The 14941-nt window shown below is 48.8% G+C and overlaps 1 protein-coding gene and 1 non-coding gene across 2 annotated transcripts in view; both read left to right on the plus strand.

Annotated features, from left to right (window-relative positions):
* clcnk (chloride channel K) overlaps positions 1–14941 on the plus strand; it is a 151424-nt gene that overhangs the window by 48660 nt on the left and 87823 nt on the right. The window lies entirely within an intron of this gene.
* trnaa-ugc lies at positions 12480–12551 on the plus strand. Its single transcript has one exon. It is a non-coding gene; the product is annotated as a tRNA-Ala (tRNA).

Consider the following 14941-nt stretch of genomic DNA (forward strand, 5'->3'; position numbering starts at 1 on the left):
TAAGGTGCTGAGGGGGTTTATGGACCAGATGGGAGGGGTGGATCCTTGGAGGTTTGCGAGGCCGAGGGCCAGGGAATTTTCATACTTCTCCCGTGTGCATAAGGCCTACTCCCGGATCGATTTTTTCATTTTAAGTAGGGCACTGATTGCGGGGGTAGTAGACGCTGACTACTCGGCGATAGCCATTTCTGACCATGCCCCGCATTGGGTGGACCTCGAGCTGGGGGAGGAGAGGGACCAGCGCCCGTTGTGGTGCTTGGAGGTGGGGCTGCTGGCGGACGAGGATGTGAGGGGGCGGGTTCGAGGATGCATCGAGAGGTGAAGGCCTTTGACAGGGTCGAGTGGGGGTACTTGTGGGAGATGCTGGAAAGGTTCGGGTTTGGGGAGGGGTTTGTCAGTTGGGCGAGGCTGTTGTATGAGGCCCCGATGGCGAGTATGGCCACGAATAAGAGGAGGTCGGAGTATTTTCGACTATACCGAGGGACGAGGCAGGGGTGTCCCCAGTCACCCCTACTTTTTGCGCTGGCAATTGAACCCCTTGCTATGGCGCTGAGGGAGTCGGGGGATTGGAGAGGGCTGGTCCGGGGTGGGGAGGAGCACCGAGTGTCGCTCTACGCGGACGACCTTTTGTTGTATGTGGCGGACCTGGTGGAGGGAATGCTGGTGGTGATGGGGATTCTCCGGGAATTTGGGGATTTCTCAGGGTATAAGCTTAACTTTGGGAAAAGCGAACTGTTTGTGGTCCACCCGGGGGACCAGGAGGGGGGGATTGGGAGGCTCCCGCTGAAAAGGGCGGAGAGGAGCTTCAGGTACTTGGGGGTTCAGGTGGCCAGGAGCTGGGGGGCCTTGCATAAGCTAAACCTCACAAGGCTGGTGGAGCAAACGGAGGAGGAGTTTAAGAGGTGGGACATGCTGCCCTGTCTCTAGCGGGTAGGGTGCAGTCAGTCAAGATGACGGTGCTTCCAAGGTTTCTGTTCCTGTTCCAGTGCCTCCCCATCCTTATCCCGAAGGCCTTTTTCAGGCGGGTTAATGGGAGCATTACGGGATTTGTGTGGGCGCACGGGACCCCGAGGGTGGGAAGGGTGTTTCTGGAGCGGGGCAGGGATGGGGGGGGGCTGGCGCTGCCCAACCTCTGTGGGTATTATTGGGCTGCCAATGCAGCGATGGTGCATAAGTGGGTAATGGACGGGGAGGGGGCAGCATGGAAGAGGATGGAGATGGCATCTGTGTGGGCACGAGCCTGGAAGCGCTGGTAACGGCGCCGCTGCCGCTCCCTCCAACGAGGTATACCACGAGCCCGGTGGTGGCAGCTACCCTCAAGATTTGGGGCAATAGAGGTGGCACAGGGGGGAGGTGGGGGCCTCTATGGGGTCCCCGATACGGGGGAACCACTGGTTTGTTCCGGGGAGAATTGATGGCGGATTCCTGAGTTGGCACAGGGCAGGTGTCAGGAGGCTGGGGGACCTGTTCATAGACGGGAAGTTTGCGAGCCTGGGTGAGCTGGAAGAGAATTTTGGGCTCCCCCCGGGGAACACCTTTAGGTACATGCAAGTAAGGGTGTTTATCAGGCGGCAGGTGGCGGGGTTCCCTCTGCTGCCGCCGCGTGGCGTTCAGGACAGGGTTCTCTTGGGGGTGTAGGTTGGAGAGGGGAGGATCTCGGAAGCGTACCAGGTGATGCAGGAGGTAGACGAGGCCTCGGTGGAGGAGATGAAAGATAAATTGGAGGAGGAGCTGGGGGAGAAGATTGAGGAGGGACGTGGGAGGATGCCTGGAAAGGCTGAACTCCTCCTTTTCATGTGCGAGGTTTAGCCTCATACAGTTTAAGGTGCTGCATAGGGCTCATATGACTGGGGCAAGGATGAGTCGGTTTTTTGGGAGTGAGGACAGGTGTGTTAGGTGCTCTGGGGACCCAGCAAACCATGCCCATATGTTCTGGGCATGCCCAGCGCTGGGGGAATTTTGGAAGGGTGTAGCAAGGATGGTATCGAGGGTGGTAGGATCCAGGGTCAATCCAGGCTGGGGACTCGCGATATTTGGGGTTGCAGTGGAGCCGGGAGTGCAGGAGGTGAAAGAGGCCGGTGTTCTGGCCTTTGCGGTCCCTAGTAGCTGGTGGAGGATTCTTCTTCAGTGGAAGGATGCGAGGCCCCCAAGCGTGGAGGCCTGGGTCAACGATATGGTGGGGTTTATTAAATTGGAGAAGGTGAAATTTGCCCTAAGGGGGTCAGTGCAGGGGGTTTTTCAGGAGATGGCAACCATTCCTAGATCTCCTGGCAGAACGGTAAAAACAAAAGGTCAGCAGCAGCAGCAACCCGGGGGGGGGGGGGGGGGGGTCTCTTTGTTTTTGTTTTGGGTTGAATCTTCGCTAACGACGGCCGTTTATTTATTGTTTCTCTTTTGTATATATGGGGGGGGGGGGGGGGGGTTGTTCTTTTTGTTCTTTGAATTTTCTGTTACTGTTTCTTTTTTGTGAAAATGTGAAAATTTGAATAAAAATTATTTAAAAAATAAAGCATTGCTTGCCACAAGGACTTGCTTCGATCTCAGCCCCAGGTCACTGTCCATGTGGAGTTTGCACATTCTCCCCGTGTTTGTGAGGGTCTCACCCCCACAACTCAAAAGATGAAACAAATGAAACAATCGAAATGGCTTATTGTCACGAGTTGGCCTTCAATGAAGTGACTGTGAAAAGCCCCTGTCGCCACATTCCGGCGCCTGTCCGGGGAGGCTGGTACGGGAATTGAACCGTTGCTGCTGGCCTGCTTGGTCTGCTTTAAAAGCCAGCGATTTAGCCCTGCAGATGTGCAGGTGCAGGGTAGGTGAATTGGCCACACTAAAAGTGCCCCTTACTTGGAAAAAAAAAGAATTGGGTACTCTAAATGAAAACAAAAATAAGAAAATGTCCAAGGTGCTTCACAGAAGCACTTGGCACCAAGAATACACGTGGGGAATCTGGGTAAAATGGTGGGTTGCAAGAGTGTTTGAACAGGAGGAAGGTAATGTGGAAAAGTGCTGGGGAGGCTATTCAGAGGCTCAGACCCAGGCAACTGAAGGCACAGCTACCAATAGTGGAGCAATAAAAATTGAGGATGCTCAGGAGGCCAGAATTGAAGGAAACCAGATTTCGCAAAGAATTGGGGGAGGCTGCTCGAGATTACAGAGATAGTTGACGGGGGGATTGGCTATGAAAGAGTTTGAAACAAGAATGCGAATTTTTAAACTTAAGATTGCTGCTTGACCTGGAGTCACTGGTCAGTGAGCACAGATGAGGGTAAATGGGACTTGCTCACTGCAGAAATCTTTATATACCTTTTATAAAATCCTTAAGAAATTATTGAATATTATCGAAATAATTTCCTCCCTCTCACTCATCTTATGAAGAACGCTTCTATAGCGGCTTGCTGGTTGACAGACACAGAGATGTCTTGGGTCTGTTATTTGCCAAGGACATGACTCTGGCACAGGCTCTGAAGCAAGACATTCTTAAACTGATAATACTGGATCTCAGACTCATATGTAAACCAGCTGTCTTACTAAAGATTAGACAGGATGTCCTAGCCAGCCATGAGATGATTTAATGGGCTTCAGTTGGAAATAGCGGGGCTTACCCTGAGTACATGCCCCTCGGTGATTGGATCAATGGGATCAAACAAGTGATTGGCATGGGGCATCCATCACCCTCTAGAAATAATGTTTATTTACTGATGCTTGGGAGGGGAATATTCCAGCCTTCTGCAATCAGCGGACGCCCAGTGACAGCTTCCTGACACTTCAATTAGCTCACAAAATCTGAGAGCAGAAGGAACTGCTACCACCAGATACAGCAATCCTATCCGCGTCATCTGTCTATTTATCCTCTGGAATCAGTAAACCATTGTCAACTGTCACGGGTCGTATGTTTTTCCTGTCTATTTGGTCATGCATCATACTTAAACTGTTGCTTCTTAATAAACTGCTTTAAAATCATATATGATTTGGAACCTCTTTTTTTGGGTCTTCTCCCTCAACAAATCTTATCGTGTTAAGACAAGGGCAGCAGAATTTTGGATGACATCAAGTTAAGGGTAAGATGTAGGGACCAGCCAGGAGTGTATTTGAGTTGTCCAGTCCAGAGGTTAATGAAGGCATTGTCATTCTTGGTGTAATGGATGGACGTGTGTTCATATATTTAGCTCCTATAATAGTTTCAGCAGATCCAAATTCAGCAAAAGATTATGTTGTGGGTGTTAAGACCAGGTGAGAAGGAGCAAAGTGACTCCCTTTTATTCAACCCCTCCGGCTCGTCACAACAAAGGTTTTTACAACATTTCATTTCCCCATCTATGCCTTTTCCAATCTGAATGTACTTTCTTAAAATAAGGAGACAATCAGATCAGGTTTTCTTCAGTCAAAGAAAGAGTAGGTTTATTAGCTACTAAACGTAAGGAAAAAACAATAAAAGATGCAACAATGCATACACAGATGTCAGAAGCAAGAGTCCCAAATAAAAGATAAGATGAGATACAATTAAGTTCTTTGCTTGTTCTTGAGGCATAGATTGTTGAACCAAGTCTGGTTTCCTTTCAAATCCTGGAGTTAAATTGAAGTTTAGGTTACTATTGTGGATACAGCCGTGACTTCAGAGAAAGAGAGAGAGAGAAATAGATAGAGAGAGAGATATTCCTTACTGTTTCTTTTAGCGGTATTTCCAGTTGATTTTGATTTTTCTCTCCGTTTCTGGTTTGGTAAAACCAATATTTAAACCTCCTGTTTGCATATTCCAAGAAGGAATTTGATTATGTCATGAGAATGTCGCTTTAAGAAATGTTTGTCTGCTCATGTTACTGCCGTGATGTCAGAGTGTGGGTGGAGCTGAGCTCTGGCTCTGCTTTTTAGTTTCACTTTGAGAAAAGCTTGGGTGTGTCTGTGTTTTTTTGGTTTTGTTTTCAGTGTCGGAGCGCCAGACAATGCAGCTGTACTGCTGTTCTCTCTGCCATGAAAAGACTGTCTCTTGATCATTTGGTGAATTCAGAATTTTAAATATTCTGACTAGTGACTTTAACCTGATGTGCTTCTGTTAAAGGTTATGTTTTTTGTAAGTCTTCTGGATGTTAAAAGGACAGCGTACACATTACTCAGTGTTGTATTCTTTGGGGGTTGTATTTGAATTAAAGGTTGCTAAGATGTTCACTGTTTGTTTTAAAAAGGTTAACTTGGGCAGCACGGTGGCGCAGTGGGTTAGCACTGCGGCCTCACGGCGCTGAGGTCCCAGGTTTGATCCCGGCTCTGGGTCACTGTCTGTGTGGAGTTTGCACATTCTCCCCGTGTCTGCGTGGGTTTCGCCCCCACAACCCAAAAATGTGCAAGCTAGGTGGATTGGCCACTCTAAATTGCCCCTTAATTGGAAAAATGATTGGGTACACTAAATTTATATTAAAAAAAAGGTTAACTTTAATTAATAGAATAAACATTGTTTTGCTTTAAAAATACTTTTCAATTTCTGCTGTACCACACCTGTAGAGTGGGCCGTGTGCTCCCCATACCACAATCTATTAAAAGTTGTGGGCCAGGTGAACTCCATGATACACTTTGGGGTTCTCTTCACCCTGGGCCATTGTCATGATATGCAGGCACACACAGACACACACACACAATGATATACAGACAAGCAGCTAATGGACACAGAGAACAGGACATGACTAATAAGCAGGCAGGACACACAGGGGTGGGATCTGACTATAAAAGACACAAGGCACTCACACTCCGCCTCTTTCCACTGATGAACATCTATCTAGAGAGTCAGTCAAGGGTGTTGTTACAATCTCGCACCTCCATCACGTGGCTAAGAGCTAGTCTGGTTCAGTCAGACAAAGGAACCACACTTAAGTTAACTGAGAGTCAAACAGACAGAGAACTTTTAAAAAATAAATTTAGAGTACCCAATAATTTTTTTCCAATTAAGAGGCAATTTAGAGTGGTCAATCCCCTTACCTGCATATCTGTGTGTTGTGGGGCTAAAACCCACACAAACACAGTGAGAATGTGCAAATTCCACATAGATAGTTGCCCAGAGCCAGAGCCAGGATCGAATCTGGGACCTCAGCGCCGTGACGCAGCAGGGGTAACCCTGTCCACCGCCGTGCTGCCCTAACTCACAGAGAACTGTGCTAACTGTGCTATTAGTTCAATAAACCTGATTGAACTAACTTCAAGGTCTGGAATATCTTTCTGATCTAAACTGCACCCAAGTTGCAGCCAGTGTTAGACCCGTGTACATAACACAACACTCGTAACAATTAGCATATAATCCAGTTATTGTTGCAGAACAAGTCATAAAACTTTTGATCTTTCATCTTAGAAACGTCGGACACATTTCAAGATGGTAGAAAACCAACAGGAGATTAGGTTAATTCATCCTGCACAGTGGATTTTGAATGTGTGTTGGGCATATAATTGGCTAGACGTTCCCACTGTCTTGCCAGAATTACAGTTGATTAAAGTCCAACATTTGTATTTAGAATGTTTTCATTTCAAGACCCCTGTTGTGAAATCGACCTTGATGCCCCCCACCCCCCGGTGCGAATTCCATAAGTAAAATGTCAGCAATGCAATCCATACAATAACTTTCCAGAAAGGTCAACTGACAATTCCAGACATCGGGCGACTCATGATAGCCATTTGCGGTCGGTGTCTTTTCTTGGTTTTTTTAAGGAGGTCCTTGTTAAACAGTTCAATATGTCTTTTGGTTGGTTACAGTTAGGTCTCACTCAGTCACAATTTCCCGTCATTGTGACATGGGTTAGAAATAGATGATCAAAAGTAGAATATTACACAGGATTTGTTTGGGCAGCCTTTGCTGCCTATTCGAGGTTTAATGTCTTGCCTGCTCTCTTGGATGAAGTGGTGCTACTCGTTCATGTAAACTGTCTGGGTGTCATATGCCCATTATAGAATAGTATAATCCATGGATGTAATAATCCTAACCACTGCCCACCCCTGTTATCCAAACTGAGTATGCATGTCAGTTCCACGCTCTATTGCACATATCTCTCCAAACATTTTTTTAAAAATTATTTTGATGTGGAGATGCCGGCGTTGGACTGGGGTGAACACAGTAAGAAGTCTTACAACACCAGGTTAAAGTCCAACAGGATTGTTACGAATCACTAGCTTTCGGAGCACTGCTCCTTCCTCAGGTGGACTCCTTACTCAAATTATTTTATTCAAGTTATTTTCATTTAAACAATCAAACAACATTATAAACAACGAACACTCGCTCACCCCCTGATCCCTTAATACAACCCCTTTCTTCGACCCCGCCTTTTCCATTGTAAACCCCCCCCCCCCCCCCCCCCCCCCCCCCCCCCACTGACCCCTCAATCATCCTCAAAGTAATCAATAAACGGCTTCCACCTCCCGGTGAACCCATCCATCGACCCCCACAAAGCGACCTTCTTCAGCCTCAGGTATACCGCCAGGCCGCGCACCCTCACCCCTGCTTTCGGAGGCTCCAAGTCCCACCACCCAAGCGAAATCTGTCTCCGGGCTATCAGGGCGGCAAAGGCCAAAACATCGGCCTCTTTCACCACCTGGACTCACGGGTCTTCTGAAACCCCGAATATCGCCAGCCCTGGACTCGGGACCTCCACCCCCAGCACCTCGAACATCAGATTCGGGAAGCTCCGTGAGAATCCCTTCAGAAAAAGGGCAGCACGGTGGCCTAGTGGTTAGCACAACCGCCTCACGGCGCTGAGGTCCCAGGTTCGATCCCGGCTCTGGGTCACTGTCCGTGTGGAGTTTGCACATTCTCCCCGTGTCTGCGTGGGTTTCGCCCCCACAACCCAAAAATGTGCAGAGTAGGTGGATTGGACACGCTAAATTGCCCCTTAATTGGAAAAAATAATTGGGTAATCTAAATTTATAAACAAAAAAAAAAAAGAATCCCTACAGAACATGTGGACGTGATTCGTGGGACTCCCCGCGCACTGTCCACACCTACCCTCCACCCCTCAGGACCGCCCTTTGTATCACTTTAAACTGAATGAGGCTTAACCTTGCACACGACGAGCATGCATTCTCCCTCCTAGTTCCTCCTCCCACTTAGGCTTTATGTCTCCAATGAACAGTATCCTGTTCCAACTTTCTGGATCCAGTTAAACACTAAAACTCAAAAGGTCTTCTCCCTAAAAGTGGCCCCTGGTTGCGAAGTAACACCTCATTCTTTCTGCAAACCCTTATTTACTTTTCCCATCATAAACGCTCTCTCGGGCAGCACGGTGGTGCAGTGGTTAGCATTACTGCCTACGGCGCGGAGGACCTAGGTTCGAATCCCAGCTCTGGGTCACTGTCCGTGTGGAGTTTGCACATTCTCCCCGTGTCTGCGTGGGTTTCACTCCCACAACCCAAGGATGTGCAAATAGGTGGATTGGCCTCGCTAAATTCCCCCTTAATTGTAAAAAATAATTGGGTACTCAAAAAATTTTTTTTTTTTTTAAATAAATGAACACTCTCTCAAGGGCTTCTGGTGATGGGGATGTGCTGAGTACTCGCACATCAGGTGGCGCTTCTCCAGAACGCAGCAATGTTGGCACTTTTGGCCAAATTTAGCCCGAACATTCGCACTCATTCATCTCCTCAACTGTAAAGAAAAAGAAGAGGAAGGGTATGCCAGGAAGCAGGGAAGGCAGAAAATGTGGAAAAGGGCAAGAGCAGCGAGTGAGTGAGTCGGCAGACCCAGGAGGCAAGGGGTTCCTGATCACCCCCAAGAGAGGAAGACAGGCGACCTGGACTACAGGGTCCCCCCCCTTCCCCCCCCCCCCCCCCCCCCCCCCCCTTCCCCAGGAGAGGGGTGGAAGACGTTCCTAAATATGGAACCGAAACTGACCACGATTAAAGATCAGATAATTTTAAAAAAAAATTTAGAGTACCCAATTATTTATTTCCAATTAAGGGGCAATTTAGAGTGGCCAATCCACCTACCTTGCACATCTTTGGGTTCTGGAGGTGAAACCCACGCAGACACGGGGAGAATGTGCAAACTCCACACAGGCAGTGACCCAGAACCGGGATCAAACCCGGGTCCTCAGCACAGTAGGTAGCAGTGCTAACCACTGCGCCACTGGGCCACCGTAAAGGTGAGATCAAAGTGGAAATCCAGATGGTGGTCAGGGTGGCAAGGCAAGGGCAGCACGGTGGCGCAGAGGGTTAGCCCTGCTGCCTCACGGCGCCGAGGTCCCAGGTTCGATCCCGGCTCTGGGTCACTGTCCATGTGGAGTTTGCATATTCTCCCCGTGTTAGCGTGGGTTTCGCCCCCACAACCCAAAGATGTGCAGGGTAGGTGAATTGGCCAACACTAAATTGCCCCTTAATTGGAAAAAAATGAATTGGGTACTCTAAATTTAAAAAACAAATGGTGGCAAGGCAGAGGCGCAGGCCGCCATACAGACGGTGTTAGATGGGACGGGAAAGAAGCTGGAGGCACATCGAAGAATGGTCCAAGAGCTCGAAAAGACACCGACCAACCAGAGCAACTGGCTCGTTGTCCTGGAGGCCGAGATAAAAAGGTTGGTGGTGACCCAAGGGAGCCTGAAGGGGAAGGTCGAGGACCAAGTGAAACGATCCAGGTGACAGAATATATGAATAGTGGGCCTGCCAGAGGGGATCGAGGGCAGAGACCCAACCGACTACATGGCCCAGACGCTGGGCAACGTGTTTGGATGGGACAGTTCCCCCAAGCCGCCAGAGATCGACAGGGCCTACAGGTCATTCCGACCAAAGCCCAAGGCTGGGAGCAGCCGAGGGCGATAATCGCCAAGCTACACAGGTACCAGGACTGGGAGAGGATCCTGCACTGGGCTCGGCAGACCAAGGTGAGCAGTTGGGAAGCACACAGAATTAGGGTGTATCAGGACATTGAGCGGTCCTGGCAAAGCGCAGGGGCAAGTTCACCACGCAAAACCGGCCCTGTACAAGAACAGTGTAAAATTAGGGATATTGTTCCCAGTCAGGGTCTGGGTGACATACCAGGCGAAGGAACATTGTTCCACCAGGGATGGACTGGTTCATGCATGCGGACAGCCTGGGAAAAAGGCAAAGAAGGCAGCAGCGAGGAAGGCACAGGGACGTAAGTGATGGACATGGACAGTTTTGCGCTGGATGCACGGCCTCACTGTAAGTAGGAGAACCAGCTCATAGGAAGGAAGGGGCGAGGGCAGCGGAGCACAGGAGAGGGTGAGGTGGAGACAGAGAGGACAGCAACGGAATGGGCACAGGAGGGGGTTAGGGCAACCCCGGGTGGGGAGCCGCCACAGTAGTGGGAAAAGCTAGTATTAGGAACGAGAAGGGAGCCGTGGTGCATCTCCCAGCAGGGAGAGAGTACCGTGGGGGGGGGGGGGGGGGGGGGGGGGGGGGGGAATACAGGGATAGGGGAGGAAGGTAGGGGAGGCAAATAAAAAGGGGGCACAGGAGGACAACAGAAAGGGGGATTGAGGGGGAATTGGAACCAGGCGGGGGGGGGACATAATGATAAGGAAGGGAAGGGCTCTCGACTGCCTTCAACAGGTCAGTTCCGGGATGATGGAACAAGATGGCACCATAAGCAGACACGTTGGAGGGCTATACAAATATACATTAATTAAACCTGCCTCTGTTTCCAGACAGTGTTCATCACGAAACACTTGGCAAGACAATGCTGGTTATGAATAACTTAAGCTACATTTTGGGGATCAAGTGAAATACAGAGTGTGATTGAACTCACTTCATTCAATCAGTACAACTTACCTCTCTCTAATCATTTAAAATATTCCACCTTCAGGGCAGCACGGTGGCCTAGTGGTTAGCACAACCGCCTCACGGCGCTGAGGTCCCAGGTTCGATCCCGGCTCTGGGTCACTGTCCGTGTGGAGTTTGCACATTCTCCCCGTGTCTGCGTGGGTTTCGCCCCCACAACCCAAAAATGTGCAGAGTAGGTGGATCGACCATGCTAAATTGCCCCTTAATAGAAAAAATAATTGGGTAATCTAAATTTAAAAAAAAAATATTCCACCTTCCACAGGCAATGCTGCTTCCCAAATCAGTGGGTTATCTTTGTTGACCTGAAGAAAAAGCGCTCCAGCAGTCGAACCCTCAGAGCCTGGTGAAAGCATGCTCCACCTTTATACACCTGCCAGTGGTTCAGTCGCAGCTTCTTAACTTCCTGTTTTCAAAGCTGGAGGGAGAGCACAGTCTAGTAACGCCCTGACAAATGCCCTGGATCTGGGGCCTATCAGAACATTTTTTTTGCAAAGGGAATGCACAATTTCGATTATGGTCCATCTCCAGGCGCTAATCACCACCCCCCCCCCCCCCCCCCCCCCCCCCCCCCCCCCCCCCCCCCAACCCCACCTCACACCCCCGCTCAATCTGGCCCACACCGAGGCATCGCGTGGACAGACCTGAGAAAATGCTGCACGTGGTGCACCTGGCACTCCCGCAGGAAATGTGATTGATTTCGGGCAGCACGGTGGCGCAGTGGGTTAGCCCTGCTGCCTCACGGCGCTGAGGCCCCAGGTTCGATCCTGGCTCTGGGGTCGCTGCCCGTGTGGAGCTTGCACATTCTCCCCATGCTTGCGTGGGTTTCGCCCCCACAACCCAAAGATGTGCAGGGTAGATGGATTGAACACGCTAAATTGCCCCTTAATTGGAAATAATATGAATTGGGTACTCTAAATTTATGGAAAAAAAGGAAGTATTATTCGGCCGGCAGCACAATGCAGTTCACGCTCCTGCTGTCCAATTTGCATTTTAAATAGTTTAATTATTAATTGTCCTTCTTTCGATCCAGGCAATAAGATACACTTCAGTGAGGCTCTATGGGCCTCTGTGCACAGTCTCCCTCAGATTCTGCAAGCTGCCTTGACCCCTGAGGATAGATTGTCGGTCGAACTGACGACCTTGTTTAAATACAGACTCACAATCATCATCGCCCATTGAGTCCCTCGACCAAAATCCTGCGAACTACCTCTCTCCATGTTATGAAAGCCTCCTCGAAAAAGTCCTCTTTTGACATTCAATACTCTTTTTCCCTTGTCCTCTTTTTTGTCCACTGCCCTGCTAAACTTTGAGATAATGTTCTGTATGTGGCTCCAAAAATTTATATTATTTTCTGAAACAAAACTGAAGGTCAGAGAGTGCAGAGATGTTTACAAAAACAACTCCAGGGATGAGAAACTTCAGTTATGAGGATAGATTGGGGAGGCTGCAACTGTTTTCCTTGGAGAGAAGAAGGCTAAGAGGAGATCTGAAGGCAATGTTCAAAATCATGAAGGGGCTGTACAAAGTAGATCGGGAGAAACTGCTCCTGCCCGGAAAAGGATCGGGAATGACAGGCACACCATTGCAAAAGAAGCAAAAGAGATGTGAGAAAAGTATTTTTCACAGGGGATGTAGTTCAGTGGTAGAATGCATGCTTTGCATGTATGAGGTCCTGGGTTCAATGCCAGACATCTCCACAGATTTTAGCAGGAGGGGATGTAGCTCAGTGGTAGAACACATGCTTTGCATGTGTGAGGTCCTGGGTTCAATCGCCAGCATCTCCACAGATTTTGGGCTGCACGGTAGCACAAGTGGTTAGCACTGTGGCTTCACAGCGCCAGGGTCCCAGGTTCAATTCCCCGCTGGGTCACTGTCTGTGCTGAGTCTACACATTCTCCCCGTGTCTGCGTGGGTTTCCCCTGGTTGCTCCGGTTTCCTCCCACATTCCAAAGATGTGCAGGTTAGGTGGATTGGCCATGATAAATTGCCCTTAGTGACCAAAAAGATTCGGAGGGGTTACAGGGATAGGGTGGAGGTGAGAGCATAAGTGCAGACTTGATGGGCTGAATGGCCTCCTTCTGCACTGTATGTTCTATGTTCACACAGTGAGTGGTTGGGGTCTGGAATGCACTGCCTGGAAGTGTGATAGAAGGAGGTTGAATTGAGGCATTCGACAGGGCTTTAGATGCCTGTTTAAACAAAAATTAATGTTTCTATTCAGGATTACAGGGAACAGCCAGGATAATGGCACTAAGTCAGAATGCTGATTTGGAGAGCTGGTGCAGACACTATGGGCTGAATGGCCTCCTTGAGCACCGTAGCACATCTGTGATCGCTTCAGAACAATGTTGGAAGAGAAATCCTGGAATGTGGGAAAGCGCAGTGCTGAGGGAGAAACTTTCTTATAGGGCAGCACAGTGGCGCAATGATTAGAACTGCTGCCTCGAGCAGCACGGTGGCACAGTGGGTTAGCACTGCGGCCTCACGGCGCTGAGGTCCCAGGTTCGATCCCGGCTCTGGGTCACTGTCCATGTGGAGTTTGCACATTCTCCCCGTGTTTGCGTGGGTTTTGCCCCCACAATCCAAAGATGTGCAGGCTAGGTGGATTGGCCACTCTAAATTTTTTTTTTTTAATTTAGATTACCCAATTATTTTTTCCAATTAAGGGGCAATTTAGCGTGGCCAATCCACCTACTCTGCACATTTTTGGGTTGTGGGGGCGAAACCCACACAGACACGGGGAGAATGTGCAAACTCCACACAGACAGTGACCCAGAGCCGGGATCGAACCTAGGACTTCAGCGCCGTGAGGCGGTTGTGCTAACCACTAGGCCACCGTGCTGCCCTTTGGCCACTCTAAATTGCCCCTTAATTGGAAAAATGATTGGGTACACTAAATTAAAAAAAAAAGAACTGCTGCCTCACGGCGCCGAGGACCCAGGTTCGATCCCGGTCCCGGGTCACTGTCCATGTGGAGTTTGCACATTCTCCCCGTGTTTGCGTGGGTTTCACCCCCACAACCCAAAGATGAGCAGGGTAGGTGGATTGGCCACACTAAATTGCCCCTTAATTGGAACAAAAACAATTGGTACCCGAAATGTTTTTAAAAAAAATCTCTATACCTTTTCATTTGTCCACCTTTATTTGGACTATAGCTTGCCACAGAGGACAGCTTTGGGAATCCTACAATCAGGCACGCAAACGACATGTTCAGTCCAACATAACCTTTCGATCATGGCTTCAATTCCAATTATAGTGCAGCTTTTGAGAATATGTTTATTGTGCACCCTGCCCTGTCATTTGATGCCAAGGACATGTCAACAGCGCAAGTGGAAATAGTCAAGTGAGCAGCAGTACCACAGCAGTGGGGTAGAAGGACATGGTGTGGATTAGTTGTGGAGAGGTCAGAGCCTGGGTGGAATGACATTGCTTTGTCCAAACTGGACTTGGGCGATATGTTTCACTGGGAAATGTTTCAGAACTGTGCATTCTGGAGGCTGAGGCATCAATACAGCTTTAAATAATTGGCAGCTGGTGTTGTCAGTTCCTTAAATGAAATGGTAGCTGCTGTTGTCACAATAAACTGTTCAGTTACCCATTACACAACGCTGCGTGAGGTTAACCATAACACAATCCTCCTTGAATCCACCTACCTCGTCCAATTTTTAAGCAATTGCCTATTTTTTTGTTAACGCTTTCAGACCAGGCTAACTGGGCCTGAGCAAAGTCTTTGATGTCTGATCTGATGAATAGAGAGTGGGCCTAAGAAATATTGGTGCCCATTGGAGATTAGTTGATCAGGAGATCTAGTGGGATGGCATAACTTTGAGTTGACGGATAATGAGTTTAAATACTCCCGTTAGCGAAAGAAGAAACCACAGCCCGACTTTACTTGCATTAGATTTATTCACAGAATGAAACATTACAGGTATCTATCTTCAGACTCCACTCTATTCCTGTGTCAGTAAGGATCTCTTCATATGTGCTCAAATAGCCGTCCAATCAATGTCTTTCACCTACTTAACTTCAATTGATACAATTAACAAGAGGGAGCGCAGCACAATAAATAGCACATGGTGGAGTAATACGTTACAGCAGGAGAATGACAGTTGTTTCTAGTCGTCCGTCACCATCAGTTGGTTCATGTTAGAATGACTCATAATCAGGACTGAAG

Source organism: Scyliorhinus canicula, chromosome 16 (genome assembly GCF_902713615.1).
Source record: "Scyliorhinus canicula chromosome 16, sScyCan1.1, whole genome shotgun sequence".
Classification (NCBI taxonomy): domain Eukaryota; kingdom Metazoa; phylum Chordata; class Chondrichthyes; order Carcharhiniformes; family Scyliorhinidae; genus Scyliorhinus; species Scyliorhinus canicula.